This window comes from Mastigoproctus giganteus, chromosome 11 (genome assembly GCF_048544385.1).
Source record: "Mastigoproctus giganteus isolate SK-2022 chromosome 11, ASM4854438v1, whole genome shotgun sequence".
In the NCBI taxonomy this organism is placed as follows: domain Eukaryota; kingdom Metazoa; phylum Arthropoda; class Arachnida; order Uropygi; family Thelyphonidae; genus Mastigoproctus; species Mastigoproctus giganteus.
In genome coordinates, this window is record NC_143585.1 from 111,852,722 (window position 1) to 111,867,809 (window position 15,088).

A 15,088-nucleotide genomic window follows, 5' to 3' on the forward strand; every position below is an offset into this window, starting at 1 on the left:
GCTGGTCTCCTACTCTTAATATCATTAGTGCCAACGTGTACAACTATATCACCTTTTGTGCCCTTAAACTTCTGTTAGTTTAACTTCTGTTCCAGGGAAATTAATGGAGGCACTGGTTAAAGAAGCACTGCAGGATAATCTAGACAAGACTTCAGTTATAGCTTGGACACAGCATGGGTTTGTTAAGGGGAAGTCTTGTCTGACTAATTTGATTGGATCTTACGACGTAGTCACAAAGGAACTGGATGCAAAGAATAACTTTGATATCATATATTTGTATCTTAGAAAAACCTCTGATACTGTTGCACAGGAAAGACTGCTGCACAAATTGAAGCAGTGTGGCATTGGAGGTAGATTGCTGCTATGGATAAAGGGATGGTTCAGTGGGAGAAGACAGAGAATGGTAATCAATGGACACTGCTCTTCGTGGACTAATGTTATTACTGGAGTCCCTCAGGATTCAGTGTTGGGTCCATTGTTGTTTTCTGTATTTATATATGATATTGATGATGGTATATCGGGCTAAATGCCCAAGTTTGCAGATGATACGAAGGTTGGCGGGGTTGTTAAAGACACTAATGATAGTACACTGCTGCAACAGGATCTAGAAAACTTGAGCAGATGGGCTGAGAGGTGGCAAATGAAGTTTAACGTTGACAAATGTAAAGTATTACATATGAGAAGCAGTAATTCCAGAGTAACGTATCAACTCTGCGGTACGACACTGACAGTGGTAGAGAATGAAAAGGACCTCGGGGATAGTGCAAGCAGATATGAAGTTTTCTGAGCAGTGCAGACGGTCTGCAAGAGTAGCTCATGGTGTCTTGTCAATGATATACAGGAATTTTTCTAGCAGGGATAAGGAGGTAGTTATTCCCTTGTATAAGGCAATGGTCAGGCCACACCTTGAGTACTGTATACAAGTCTGGAGGCCTCATTTTAAGATGGATGTAGAACTGTTGGAACGAGTACCAAGAAGGGCAACAAGATTAGTGAAAGGAACAAAGGGTTGCTCTTATGAAGAAAGGCTTAAGTTTTGAAAATTAGTGTCTGCAGACTAGGTACCTGCGAGGTGATCTGACTGAGGGGTATAAAGCTTTGAATGGTTTCAGCATGCTCAATGCAAATAGCATTCTTCCTCTTGCTCAGAGTAATCACCTGAGAGGGCATAAATTCAAATTGAGGAAAGATGGTTGTAGGATAGATGTGCGGAAGTTTGCCTTTAGCCAGCTGGTGGTTTATTGCTGGAACAAACTTCCAACTGCCATTGTAGAAGTTAATAGCTTAAATAGATTCAAAGCAGAACTTGACACACATTTGGAGCGAGTGGATGGGTGAAAAAACAACGTTTTTTTTTTTTTTTTTTTTGGCTGATGCTATATAAGCTTGGTTTCTTGCATCATGTGCCTTTGCTAATGTTAACAGGTGCATGTATATTATTATCATTATTAGCTATATGGTGCAAAGGAAGCTTGAAGCTTATGCTGCACAAGCCAATAAAATAAAAATTGCTGAATTACCCTGAGAGAGAGAGAGAGAGAGAGAGAGAAAATCAGAAGGGAATCACCAAGAAAGAGAATAATGATGATATCTAGTTCAGGATCCTGGGTGTGCCAAGCCCATACTCACCAGATATGAGCCCCTGGGGTATACTTCCGTGTATACTAATGCTAGGAAGTGTAGTAAATAAATTTGATGAATTTGAGGTATTGGTGAAGACCTCAAAGGATGATGTTGTTGGAAAATCAGAGACATTTTGTCACACAGAGATAAGGAATGCAGAATTGGAATTTGGGGAGTACAAACTTCACTTGTGCATATGTCCGTTTCAATATTCCCTGCAGAGATTGGTAATTTGGAATATCCTTTTTTTCGATCTTCTCTGGCTTAAAATCTCTCTACCTCATTCTGTCAAATTCATCTGTTGTTTTTACTGTTCTCCCAACTCCACTAATAACTTCGACTGGTTTGACTTCTCTCTTTGCAACTTGACTTTCTCCAGTCCAACTTTCCTAATAGTGAGGTAATTTTCGTTGTAATTTTAAAGTTCACAACTCCAGCTGGACTCCGTTTTCTAGTCACAGAAACCCGGCTGGTCAAAATACTGAGGCTTTTGCAATTACTAATGACCTTGTACAGATTGTTCATTTACCTACCAGTATACCGGACAATCCTAACCATACTGCCAACATGCTTGATCTAGTTAGTAGGCCGCTAGTTAGCACACTGGACCGAACCTATTGGTAACTCTTTAGGAGGCTTCCGGATCAGCTAATGTATAATCTTGCTACTTCTACTCTGTGGTCTCAACAATGCGGGGGGCATTGTTGAGACCACATTTGTCAAGGATCTGGATATGTTCTTACCATACGTACACCATATCCAAAGATTTCATTACTTCATACAGCATGTTCCCCCCCACACTTTTTCTTACTATGGAATACACCATAAATTTTTCAAACTAAAATATCTAAACATCCAAAACAATTCCTAGTTCATTTCACAAATATACGTGGTCTCGATTCTAATCTCAATGATGTCCAGTTGCAGTCTGCCAAACCCCCGTGTACTTTTTCTGACAGAATCTCAGTTATCGGTTGATTTAACTCTGCTCGTCTCAGTTGCTCAAATTATTCGCTGTATGATTCCTTTTGCCTCAAAGGTGGTACTTGTGCATATGTCCGTTCTAATATTCCCTGTCAGAAACTTGGTAATTTGGAATCTCCTCTTTTTGATCTTCTCTGGCTTAAAATCTCTCTACCTCATTCTGTCAAATTTATCTGTTGTCTCTACTGTTCTCCAAACTCCAATAATCACATGGAGCTCTTCGACTTCCTCTCTTTGCAACTTGATACTCTCCAGTCCAACTTTCCTAACAGTGAGGTAATTTTCCTTGGTGATTTTAATGTTCACAACTCCAGCTGGCTTCCGTTTTCTGGTCACACCGCACCAGCTGGCTGAGATGCTGAGGCTTTTGCAATTATTAATGAGCTTGCACAGACTGTTCATTTACCTACAAGAATACTGGAAAACTATACAGCCAACTCGCTTGATCTTTTTCTTACAAACAACCCTTCTAAGTACATGGTCAAAGTGAGTGGTCCTTTAGGCACCACCAGATCACAACTTGGTGATTGTCTCTTCTCCAATGGAGCCTTTATCTCATGGCTATTCCCAACCTCATGTTGTTTGGCATTACAAGAATGCAAAATGGGATGAACTGCGAGATTTCTTTTGCTTGGTCGGACTACTCTTTCAAAACTTCTGATGTCAACGTTTGCTCAGATGGTGTCAGTGAAATAATTCTTGTAGGAATGGAATCCTTTATCCCACACTCCACTTTAAAATCTCGTCTTTATCTAAACCTAGGTTTTCTAATAAACGTACTAACTCCGTTCAGGAGAAGAATGCTGCATATTGTAATTGGCTTGTTTCCAATTCTTCACTTTCATATTCTGCCTACATAAAAGCTCGTAACAATTGTAAAGCAGTTATTAATCAGTGCAAAATAAATTTTGAATATGCTAAGAGTAGAAAACTTGCTTCTTTCCTAATGGTAGCCAAGCATTCTGGTCTCTTGCCAAAGCTATTGGCTACAACTTTTGCCCATCTCTGCTCCCACCTCTGTTAAAACCAGATAGTTCTATTGTCACTTCACCAAAGAATAAAGGTGACCTGCTAGCATCCGATTTTTCTTCCAACTTATATATTAATGATCTTGGAAAAAACCTCCTACAATTCCCAAAACGCTCCATTCAATGCTTCCTACGGTTTTCCGTCAAAAAGATGTCAGAAAGCTTTTGATAAATCTTGATGCTAAGAAAGCTCCAGTTCCTGATGGTATTTCTCCACTTGTTCTCAAAACCTGTGCTCCTGAACTTACTCCTGTTCTTTGCCACCTTTTTTCACTTTCTTATTCCAAAGTTGTTTTTCCTTCTACTTGTAAATTTGCTTATATCAAGCCAGTTTCTAAAATGGGTGACAAATCCCTCCCATCCAATTTCGTCCCATTGCAATTACTTCTACTCTTTCTAAAATAATGGAGAAATCAATATAATCAATAATGGAGAAATCAATAGCTTTAGAGTTATCTAGAAACCTTCCATCTGATCAACGATCACTAGTATGGATTCCATCAGTGTCAACCAACTGGTGATATTCTGGCTTATATTATCCATTTATGAACAAATTCAATGGAAAAGTTCAGTGAAACACAAGCAGTTGCTCTTGACATCTCAAAGGCATTTCGATCATGTTTGGCATAAAGGTCTTCTAAACAAGCTTCCATCTTATGGTTTGCCAACTTTTTTTTGTAATTGGTATCATTTTCTCTCTGACCACTCACTGAGGAAGATGGTAGATGGCTCTTGGTCTTCTAACTTCTCCACTAATGCTGGTGTTCCCCAAGGTTCATTTCTTTCCCCACTCTTTTCCTCTTATACATTAATGACCTTCTTCCATCGGCTGGAAATCCTATCCATAGTTTTGCTGATGACAGCACATTGCATTCCACTTTCCAGTTTGAGAAACCTTACCCTGCTCAATCAGCTTCAACTTCTCGAATATCTACTACCATTTCCTTAAATGCCGAGCTCCAGGTAATTCTCCAGTGGGGCAAAGACAACTTCATTGATTTCAATCCTTCTAAAACTTGGTCTTGTCTCTTATATCTCACAAAAAGGATTCTTCTGCTCCTATGCTTATCTATGGTGACACTCCGATTTCTGCGCAAGATGATCTATCTCTTTTGGGGATTAGCCTGACTTCTACTGTCTCTTGGCACAAGCACATTACAAATATTGCTTCCTCTGCATCTAAAAAACTTGGTTTTCTCTTACACCCTCGGCATTACTTTTCTTCCAAACAGCTGTTCGCTATGTACAAATCTCAAATCTGCCCTACCATGGAATATTGTTCCCACATCTGGGCCGGTGACCCCAAAACCTCTCTCAGGTTTCTAGATTCTATTCAGAAGAGGGCACATAGGTTAATTAATGACTCATCTGTAACAGTGTCTCTCCACTTGCCGTCTCATAGATATAGTGTTTCTGCTGAATGCCTTTTCTACAGATTCTTCCATGAGCACTATTCTTTTGAATTAGCTTCTATAATTCCCACTCCCTCTTTCAAAACAGTCCAAACATGTGCTGCCACCAGCCAACATCCATTTACTGTCCAACTTCAAACTCACAGAACCAACTTTTCTTCTTCCTCGTTTATCCATTCAACTGCCATGTGGGCAGGAGCAGCAGTGCATAGCTCACGCTTCTTGATTAGACTGGGGTCCGAACCCGTGACCACCAAATACGGAGGATGTGGAAAGGTCAGGGAATGACCACTGCATATCCCCGGAGCAATATGGCCTTAGTTGCTAATGCTCCTAAAAACCAAATAACATCTTCTTTTGTGTTCTCAACCTCTAATCCAAGCACGGTACTAAGTACTATAGGTTCTAATATCTCTCATGCCGCCTCCGTAGCCAGGTGGGCAGGAGCAGCAGTGCATAGCTCACGCTTCTTGATTAGACTGGGGTCCGAGCCCGTGACCACCAAATACGGAGGATGTGGAAAGGTCAGGGAATGACCACTGCATATCCCCGGAGCAATATGGCCTTAGTTGCTAATGCTCCTAAAAACCAAATAACAAACAACAATATCTCTCATGTTTGGGGTTTTCATAAAAAAATTTAAAAAAAAAAGTAATATGTACAAAAAAGACAGACAGGGTAGGAGGAGTGATGATGTTAATTAAGAAACACAAATCTTAGAAGTGTATCCAGTTGACATGCTTGGACAGTGCATTTTTCAGTTAGTTTTTCTTGACATAAGCACTGGGAAAACAAAGTTGCAAGTAGGAGTGTGATATAGGCCTAATAACTCTGATGGGTACAGTGAAGAACTATACAGAAAAATAGAGTGAGCCTTTTTTTTTTTTTTTTTTTTTTGATTTGGTAGTTGTTGGCGCATCAGCTTCTGTGGCCATATTGCACCTCCCAAGGTTTTTGCAGTACTTTGATCCAAGCCCAAGGCGGGAATCGAACCCGCGACCTTTGGGTTGCCGGGCAGGTACTTTACCCACTCGGCTAGCCCGGTCGGCCTAGTGAGCCAGTAAATCAGATTGTCTTATAATGATTATGATCACTATTAGCCATAAGGTGCAAGGAAGCCTGAGGCTTATGCTGCGCCAGCCAAAAAAAAAAAAAAAAAAAAAAAATCCCGTGTTACCCTGAGAGAGAGAGAGAGAGAGAGAGAGAGAGAGAGAGAGAGAGTGTGTGTGTGTGTGTGTGTGTCAGAAGTAGAAGGAAATCATCAAGAAAGCAAGAAAGAGAAGAATGATGATGTCCAGCAAAGGACCCTGGGATTGCCAAGCCCATACTCACCAGATGTGAGCCCCTGGGGTAAAATGAGGGATTTTAACTTCCCAACTCACAAGTTCCCACTGGAACTTGTGAGTTGGTCACTCTCACTGTAGCATAACCTTTGTGGATTTACTGGATGATTGTTATCTACAGCAGCATGTTCGAGAGGCAACCAGAGGGAGTAATACTCTTGATGTGATTATTAGCAGTGATTCTTCATGGATTAAGAATCTGAAAATAAAGGAACCACTAGGTGGCAATGATCACAGTGTACTGCTGTGGGATTAACTCAAAGATGTTATTGTTGTTATTTGGTTTTTTTTTCGGAGCATTAGCAACTAAGGCCATATTGCTACGGGGATAGGCGTTGGTCATTCCCTGACCTTTCCACATCCTCCTTATTTGGTGGTTATGGGCTCGAACCCCGGTCTAAACAAGAAGCGTGTGCTATGCCACTGCTGCTCCTGCCCAACGGTGGCACCTAACTCAAAGATGTAACTACCATTGGGAGTAAAATGAAGTGTATTTGCTTTCATACAGGTGACTACAGTGGTCTCAGAGATTTTAAAATTCTATACAGTGTGACCAACTGATGATGTTACCAACAGCAAATTCGAAATGGGAAGCATTCAACAAATTAATTTTTGGAAACTACTAGGCTTTTCATACCAATTAAGAAATACTGTTCAAGGTTTAGGTCTAAATGGAAGTCAAATGACCTACTGAGATTCTGGCAGGAAGAAAAATGCACGGGATGCATATAAATTATCAGGAGACACAGCTGCCTGTGGTAGATATCTGATAGTCTGTAATCAAGTCACAAAAGACATTAGGCAAGCAAAGACAGATTACGAGAAATCTTTGGCTAACAATGCAAAGAAAAACAGTAAAGACTTTAATCATGTAAACTCTAGAAGGAAGGAGATGAATCAGAGTGGTCCACTTGGCATAGATGGTTCAATTATTGATGAACCTGCTGAGGTATCTGAAAAACTGAATGAGTATTTTGCATCTACATTCACACATGAGGTCTGTAGGAAAGTGGATGCCAGAAGCTTGTCAAATTCTGGCAGGGAGCCAAATGATTTTGTAATAACTGAGAGCAAATTGGAGGAGAAATTGTTGAAATGGAACATAAAAAAGGCAACTGGGGTGGATGGGATCTATCCAGTTATATTAAAGGAAGCAGCAATGGAAGTAAGCAAACCCTTAACCATAATTATGAAAACTTCCTTAGCAGTAATCCCAGGGTAACATATCAACTGGACGGTATCGCACCCAGGGTAGTGGAAAATGAACAGAACCTGGGGAAAATTTTGCTGTCAGACATGAAGCCCTCCAAGCAGCGCAGACATGCCACAAGAGCAGCTCACAGCACCCTATCAATAATACACAGGAACTTTGCCAGCAGGGACCAGGAGGCCACCATTCCCCCGCACAAGGCAATGGCCAGGCCACACCCTGAGCACCATATACAGGTCCAAAGACCTCACCCCAGGAAAGATGCAGAGCAGCTGGAACAAGCACAGTTAAGGGCAACGAGATTGGCTAGTGGAACAAAGGTCCGCTGTTACCAAGAAAGGCCCAAGTTCTGCAAATTGCAGCTCCTGGAGACCAGGCACCCGCAAGGCAACGTAATTGACACGTACAAAACCTTGAACGGCTTGAGCAAGCTCAATGCTTGATGGATTCCTCCTCTTATCCATACGACTCACCCCGAGTGGATGTAAACTCAATTTGAGAAAGGACAACTGTAGAACAGATGTGCAGAAATTTGCCCTTAGCCAGTGGGTGGTTGAAAGTTAGAACAAACTTCCATCTGTTGTAGTGGAGGTCAACAACTTAAGTTCAAGGCAGAACTAGACAAACATTTGGATTGAACGGATGGGTGAAATGGGAAGGGGTTTTTTTGGGTGATGCTATATAAGCTTGCTTTCTTGCATCATATGCTCTCTACTAATGCTAATAGTTGTGCTGAATTTGCATTTATCTTGCAGGTAGTTGATTCCTGGAACAGACTTCCATCTCTCGTTGCAGAAGTTGACAGCTGAAACAAACTCAAGGCCAAACCAGACAAACATTTGGAGCAACTGGAGAGGTGAAACGGGAAGGGTTTTTTTTTTTTTTTTGGGTGATGCCATATAAGCCAGCTCCCCGCCACCACAATCCTCAACTAATGCTAATGTCCTTTGAAGGTTTGAACCTATCTTAATGGTTTATTTTACTATTGGAAATCTCTCTTATAATACAGGGGATCCTCGTTATCTGAGGATAATTGGTTCCAGAAAATTCCACTTAAAATAGGGACCAAATTTTCGTAATGTGTATTATGTAACTGTACATAGAAAAAATGGATTGAAGGAACTGAAAAATGAGAAAATTATTTTATTAGACTTTTTATTATACATTGAACAATATAAGGTTAAGTAAAGTTTATTGAAGTTACACCATTTTCAGCTTCCTTTTCTTCTGTGGGTAGCTGGTCTAATTCTGCTAGCTCCTCATTTGTAAATGGTTTCGCACTTAATTCAGGCCAGGTGTGACCCTAGGGTTTTTGGCGCCCTTGGGATATCTTTATTAAATATTATAATAACAAAAATTTTGAATTTCAGTGCCCCCAGACATTAGTGCCCCTATGCTCGGCTTACCGAGTTCTGCTGTCCCTGATTCAAGCAATTGTGCAATATCTCCATCATCTTTGTGGAATCCCGCTTCTTTTGCAATACTTACAATTTCATTTTGTAACCCGTTCACACTGCATTCTTCACATTCATGAACAGCATCAAGGTATAACTTTTTCCATGAGCTATTCATTAATCTACACATATGTGGGATATTATGTGGGATACGTTAAATAAAAACTCGACACCGATTAATTATACGAAGCTGCCTATAAAGGAGATTTTTCACTTAATTAAACTATTAGTTGAGGCTAACTACATCACCTTTCGAGACAAGGTGTACAAACAAATTTTTGGATTACCAATGGGTTTGAGCCTGAGTGGCTTAATGTCAGAGATCTATCTCTCAACGATTGAGCAGATACATTTGACACCTTTTCGTCCCCGTATCACATACTATGGGAGGTATTTAGACGATGTTCTAGTTATTACCGATAGTAGTACTATCCAAGATATTTTACATTCGTTTAACAATATTCATTCTAGACTCAAATTTACATTGGAAAGGGAAGATACGGATACTAAGTCATTAAACTTTCTAAATTTCACGCTTACCCGGGACTCGAACAAAATACAATTTAGCATCTATCGAAAACCCACAAACACCGGTATGCTTCTACATTATAATAGCTACCACCCGTTCACCTACAAAAGATCGATTATCTTTAATCAATTTCTAAATGCCTATAAATATTCAACGACGGATTCTGCTTTAGACTCAGAAATACAAATATTAACTAGCAGATTCTTGAACAGGGGTTATCCCATTAACACTATAAATCGAATTAGGGTACAAGCTAAGGATAGGATACAAAATACTGCACCAATCAACAATAGTAATATCAAAAAATACTTTATTTCTGTCCCATATGTTGAACAGTGGCACAAACAGCTTAACAGATTCTTTAAAGATACCGAATTTAAAATTATAGCTAGGCCTATACGGAAGTTACACACTATACTGAACAATCGCTCGGTTCTTTCGGCGTTCGCAACACAAATTAATGATCTAGTATACAACATTTCTTGCGGTGATTGCGACTCGTCTTATCAGGGTTCCACGCGGTTTTCTCTTAATATCCGTGTAAATCAACACGAAGCCTCTGTTCGTGCTTCTCGTTCAGCAGCGTCAGAATTAGCCTTTCATGCCATTAACGAAAAACATACTTTTTTATTTAACGAGGCCAAAATACTTAACGTTCAACGTAATTATACGCGACTATTAATTGCAGAAACCGTTGAAATTAAATTACACGAGAATTCTGTTAATGTTCAGCGGCCATATTTGATCTCCGATGCGTGGACCTTTACGCGCATGCGCGAAGACACATAATCACTATTTAAGTTGCAGGTTTAGCCTGATTCGATAATTTTCATTCCTGTGATCACGACAGTCGGTCGAAAAGCATTGTCAGCTTCAGGAAGGAAAATCGTTTTGAATATTTTCGTTAGATTCTTTTAATTGCGTTAATTTGAATTTTAATTGTTTTGAATTGATTTTGAATTGTGTTAAATTGATTATTTAATTATTTATAATTTACTTTAATTATTTATATTTTACTTTAATGTACCGGTAAGTTGTCGATTTTTTCGTTTTTTCCGTTTTAATTTCTGGAGGGTATCATACGGAAGTGTTCCACGTACTATATTGAGGTAAACTCCTCTTATTAATTTACTAATACTATTAATCTACACAAAATTTATTTCCAAGCCTCTCCAATCATTTTTATATCATGCAAAATATTAAAACTTTTCCAAAAATCCTCCATATTACTTTCATTGCTTGTATCAGTTTCAGAAATTAATCCTCGTAACTGCAGGGATAATAAATACTCAGATAATGAAAACTCGAAATCTGGGGACCCCTGTAGTTATCAACTCTGTTCATTGTTCTGCTCTCGGATACACTGTTAATGATTACCTGTTAGCTTGCTATCAAAATAAAATATAAAGAATTCCAATGAATAGAAAGGTACCAGTAGATGGACAACCTCCATGGGGCAGAGATGGTAACCAGCGAGGTACATAATTTGTGCCACACTAGATGAAGAGGCCAATGACTGAACACAAACAACACAATCCAACAGGAGACTATGCAAACATATATCAACAGATCAACCTTGCTAGGTACAATACCTCTACATGGTGATGTTGTTGTTGTTGTTGTCGTCATAGACTGCTAGGAACTGTCCTTACTCAAGAAATTAAAAAAATAATAAAAAATTCTATACCAGGTACATAATGTACACAACAGAGAGTGGTAATGAATGGACACTGCTCTTCGTGAACAAATGTTATTAGTGGAGTTCCCCAGGGTTCGGTGTTGGGCCCATTGTTGTTTTGCATATTTATCAATGATATTGACGAAGCCATATCAGGTTAAAGTCCAAGTTTGCAGATGATACAAAGGTTGGCAGGGTTGTTAACGACAGTAATGACAATGCTACTCCAACTGGATCTAGATAATTGGGAAAATGGGCTGAGAAGTGGCAACTGGAGATTAACATTAACAAATGCAAAGTACTGCATATGGGTAGCAATAACCGAAGAGAAACGTACCAACTGGGTGGTACTACACTCAGGGAAGTGGAAAGTGAAAAAGACTTGGGGGTAATTGTGCAGCCAAATATGAAGTTCTCTGAGCAGTGTAGACAGTTTGCCAGGGCAGGTCATGGAGTCTTGTCAATGATATATAGAAATTTTCCTAGCAGGGACAGGGAGGTGATAATCTCGTTATACAAGACAATGGTTAGGCCACACCTAGAGTACTGTGTACAGGTCTGTAGGCCTCATTTTAGGAAGGTTGTAGAGTTGCTAGAACAAGTACAAAGAAATGCAACAAGATTGGTAAGGGGAACAAAGGGGTGCTTTTACCAAGAAAGGCTTAAGTTCTGCAAACTGTAGTGCCTGGAGAGTAGGCACCTGCAAGGTGATCTGATTGAGGTGTATAAGGCCTTGAATGGGTTGAGCAAGCTGAATGCTGATGGGATTCTTCGTCTTGCTCAGACTAAGAACCTGAGGGAGCACAGTTCCAAATTGAGGAAAGATAGTTGTAGAATAGATGTGCGGAAATTTGCCTTTAGCCAGTGGGTAGTTGACTGGTGGAACAGGCTTCCACCAATCAACTATCTTTTGTTGTGGAAGCTAATAGCCTAAATAAATTTAAGGCTGCACTGGACAGGCATTTGGAATGGAGGGATGAAATGGGAGGGTTTTTTTGTTTTTTTTTGGCTGATGTTGTTGATTGGCTGATAAGCTTGCTTTCTTGTCATATGCCTCTACTAATGCTAATGTGTCCTTGCCGCTAGGATATTAATGTGTTTTTCATTTAAGAGTCATCAGCAGGCATTAAAAACATTTCAATTTTCAGATTTTAATAAAATTCATGCATAATAATATAATGTTTTTATTTTATTAATAATAATTACACATCACTTACTGAAAGTATTGATCTGTGATGACTAAAGTAGGATATATAATTTTTACATTAAAGAGGTTTTAGTTCACGACTAAATACAACATCTATAGTTGTTCCATTATGTGTAGTATTTATCGAAGGATGTGATGACTTGTCTAAGTTGAAGAATGCTTTCATAAATGTGCAGAACTCTTTTCCAGCCTCAGAGTTTAATTGTAAAGAAAAAAATTACATTCAATCTGAAAATACCAGGTGACTTGAAACCAGATGTGTTTTTGAATTAACGCAATTCCCAGTTTCCGAAATTTTTTTTTTTTTTTTGTATCTTAAAACCTTAATATTTCTGTTACTAAATTCCTTAGCTTGCCAATGATATGCTATACATCCACATTATCCTGTTTATTAAGTGAGAAAATTTCCTTGATCACAAGTTCATATTTTCCACTATCCTGGAAAAACTACTGCAATTTTCAGAGGTTTGAAAGTTCTTTCTCTAGTATAGAGCTAAGATCAAGCTCCCTACAAAATTTCATTAAATTTGGACCAGTAGAAGATAAATTAAACTTGAATAAATTTTCTTAACGCTTTTCGCATTATGGTTTTTCTTTACAAAATTTTTGGAAAAACCCAGTAAAACCGTTTTTAACACCAAAACATGTTTGGCATAAACAACTTCTAAACAGTTGTCATCTTGTGGCCTAATGACTGTATCTGATCGATGGCAGATAGCACTCTCTCTCTCTTTTAATGTTTCCATTAATGCTTGAATTTCCCCAAGATTCAGTTCTTCCTGCCATTTTTTTGATCCTGTATATTAATGAACATTTCCCTCTGATGGAAATCCGATCCATAGTTCTGTTGAAGGTGGCACATTCTACATTTCCACCTTCCAATTTCTGAAACCTTCTGTCTGCACAAACAGCTTTAATTTCTTGAATATCCTCCATGAAGTCCTTAAATGCCAATCTCCAAGTAATTCTTCAGTGGGATAAAGAAAACTTAGTTAGAAATAATCCCTCAAACTTTGTCCGGTCTTATTTCTTGCAAAAATGAATCTACTTCTCCTTTGCTAGTCTTCAGTGACACTCAGATTTCTAGACAAGATTATATATAGGAATTTTGCTAGCAGGGATAGGGAGGTGATTATCCCGATGTAGAAGGCAATAGTCAGGCCACACCTTGAGTACTGTGTACAGGTCTGGAGACCTCATTTTAGGAAGGATGTAGAGTTGCTAGAATGAGTACAAAGAAGGGCAACAAGATTGGTGAGGAACAAAGGGGTGCTCTTACCAAGAAAGGCTTAAGTTCTGCAAACTGCAGCACCGGAAGAGTAGGCGCATGTGAGGTAATCTGATTTAGATGTATAAGGCCTTGAATGGGTTGAGCAAGCTGATGGGATTCTTCCTCTTGAGCAGATTAAGAACCTGAGGGGGCATAGATTTATTATTATTATTAGCTATATGGTGCAAGGAAGCCTGAGGCTTATGCTGCACCAGTCAAAAAAAAAAAATTCCCAAGTTAACCTGAGAGAGAAAGAGAGAGAGAGAAAAGAAGGGAATCACCAAGAAAGAGAAGAATGATATCTAGCTCAGAACCCTGGGTGTGCCAAGCCCATGCTCACCAGGTGGTGAGCCCTTGGGGTTGAAGACTTTAATGGGTTGAGCAAGCTGAATGCTGATGGGATTCTCCCTCTTGCGCAGATTAAAAACCTGAGGGAGCATAGATTCAAATTGAGGAAAGGCAGTTGTAGAATAGATGTGCGGAAATTTGCCTTTAGCCAGTGGACAGTTGATTGGTGTAAGTTGATAGCCTAAATAAATTTAAGGCTGAGCTAGACAGGCATTTGGAATGAATGGAGGGGTGAAATGGGAGGCTTTTTTTTTTTTTTTGGTAGATGCTGCATAAGCTTGCTTTCTTGCATCGTATGCCTCTACTAATGCTAATATCTCTACTAGGAATTACACTAACGTCTAGCCTTTTTTGGCATAAGCATATCACAAATATTGCTTCTTCTGCATTTAAAAGAACTTTTCTTCAAAACAATTACTTATTCTCTACAAAATCCACCCTACCACAGAATATTGTTCCTACATCTGGGTTGTTGTTTGGTTTTTTTTTAGGAGCATTAGCAACTAAGGCCATATTGCTCCAGGATATGCGGTGGTCATTCCTTGACCTTTCCGCATCTTCCGTATTTGGTGGTGACGGGCTCGAACCCCGGTCTAATCAAGAAGCGTGTGCTACGTACTCTGCTCCTTCCCACCTGGCTACGGAGGCGCCCCTACATCTGGGATGTTGCCCCCAATCCTCTTTGAAGCTTCTAGACTCCATTTAAAAGTAGGCTGTCGGGTTAATTAATGGCCTGTCTCTTAGAAAGTCTCTTCACTTTCTGGCTTTGTTCAGCTTCTGCTGAATGCTTTTTCTGTAACTACTTCCATGTTCATCTGATTTCTGTAACTACTTACATGTTCATCTGATTTCTGTAACTACTTACATGTTCATCTGATTTCTGTAACTACTTCCATGTTCATCCGAATTGGCATCTGTAATTCCCCCAATTTCTTCCAAACCATTCTGATTGGCCACAACTAGTCAACATCCATCCACTGTAAATGCCAAACTCACAGAACC

General features: G+C 39.4%; 1 protein-coding gene across 1 annotated transcript in view; it reads right to left on the minus strand.

The window, feature by feature from the left end:
* Window positions 1–15,088, minus strand: part of Tsp86D (Tetraspanin 86D) — a 243,034-nt gene that overhangs the window by 222,441 nt on the left and 5,505 nt on the right. The window lies entirely within an intron of this gene.